Genomic DNA, 1,730 nt, shown 5'->3' with positions numbered 1-1,730 from the left:
GTGAAAAATAAATTTTTACAGTGAAAATACGGGAAATGAAAATACGCATTTTATTTTATCAATATTTCTCAATATTTCATTTATAAGTATATAATAAATTTCCGTTTTTATCATGTTTCTTTCTCGTGTGATGATAAAATAAATTTTCACGCAGTGGTAAGGTTTGCAATTTATTTTAACCTACTCCTCTTAATATTATGATTATACGTAAAATATTAGACTTTTCATAAGCAACGTCATCATAATTATGCAACTCTATCATTAAGACGCCAAAGTGATGTAATTCAAAACTTGGTGGATATATAGATCTATCAATAAATAATAAAAACAATCACATTAATTACACCTCTATATACATTTAAATGTAAAACTCCGATGCATCCGCCTTTAACATGTTCAAATCGAATATCGCCTGATAAACTTTCCACAGGTGATATTTGTTTATCAGCTTGGGGCACTTAAATTATACAAATCTCGGCGGTACAGGCCTTTCTCAAATTATATGCATACTTTACATTCCATCACCAGAGAGAGGCTAACAGGGCATGAATGTAAACAAATAATGTCTGACCTGATAAGCCCTAGTGTGTTTAACTTGCTGGGGAAATCTCATTTTTATTCCACTCTGTTATTCCAATTCTAGATATGATTATACCGTTAATTTTCATAAAATACCTAAGGATGTGAGTTTAATAAAGGAAAGGATTGTGAAAATAAGATGGATGAAAGAACATTTCAAGGTAAAATACCATTTTTCTTTTCTTTTTAAACCAAGCTACTTAAGATGTATTACTGCTTACATTTATTACTCTGATTTCTCATTGATTTAAATGTTTCATTAAATTATAAACATAATTATATGTTTTGTTCATAAATTTCATTTAAAATATCACACTTATAATGATAACATTTAAAACATAATTGCTTCAGAATCTTAATCAATACCGTTTTTATACTAAAAAGCAATAAAAGTTATTTTATGTACTTTTTCAGATCAATATTTTGCAATAGTTGCTCGTTTTGAAGCATTTCACACAATAAGATTAACAATCATGGACATAAATTCATATACATGTATGTCTGAAGACAATAGATGTACTCTGTAGATGGTTCGACTGGAGTAATAATCAACAGACCAGTAAGATGAACACTAAAGAAGAAGATTTCATTACCAGATGAAAGGTATTCACAAGACTTAATTTTCATTTCTTAATCATAAACAAAGTTCAGCCCCCGTAAAAAATATATGTGCAATTAATAAAAATATAAATTGATATATTCTAGAAATGTCATAATTCTTGTTTAAAAGGTATATATTTTTCAGGAAATCCATTGGTAACAGTCATGAACACAAATTGACAACTGGTATTTGAATCGCCTTTAATTGTAATATCTCTTCACGGCAGTGGCATAACAGATGAAAACAGTTCAAAGAAGAATTACAGAAAAATTAGGAGGAAAACAAACAGTGATATTAAACGTTTGATACAAACATATTTTCAAATGATGACAGTTGTATATTTTGTAATGTTATACAAAATTTCCAACAAAATTTACTATATATTCATTACATTTTTTAATGTATAAAACATCAGCAAAAACATTAAGAACAATTATTATGATGCAAGCAAAACAATCAGCTTGACTGACAAAATGTTTTTAAGCATATTTTAAAGGACCATTTGTTCAGTCTTTTGCGCCTTGAATTTAATAAAAACTTAAAAAGAAAT

The 1,730-nt window shown here is 27.7% G+C and overlaps 1 long non-coding RNA gene across 1 annotated transcript; it reads left to right on the top strand.

Moving 5' to 3' along the window:
• Positions 1 to 482: 482 nt before the first annotated feature.
• Positions 483 to 1,454, top strand: LOC132735122 (uncharacterized). The gene is made up of 3 exons (XR_009626409.1): positions 483 to 740; positions 994 to 1,182; positions 1,325 to 1,454. It is a non-coding gene; the product is annotated as an uncharacterized LOC132735122 (long non-coding RNA).
• The last annotated feature ends 276 nt before the right edge of the window (positions 1,455 to 1,730 follow it).

Source organism: Ruditapes philippinarum, unplaced genomic scaffold, assembly GCF_026571515.1.
Source record: "Ruditapes philippinarum isolate M1 unplaced genomic scaffold, ASM2657151v2 ctg3818_1_1_1_1, whole genome shotgun sequence".
Lineage (NCBI taxonomy): Eukaryota > Metazoa > Mollusca > Bivalvia > Venerida > Veneridae > Ruditapes > Ruditapes philippinarum.
This window is presented reverse-complemented; position numbering and strand designations above follow the sequence as displayed.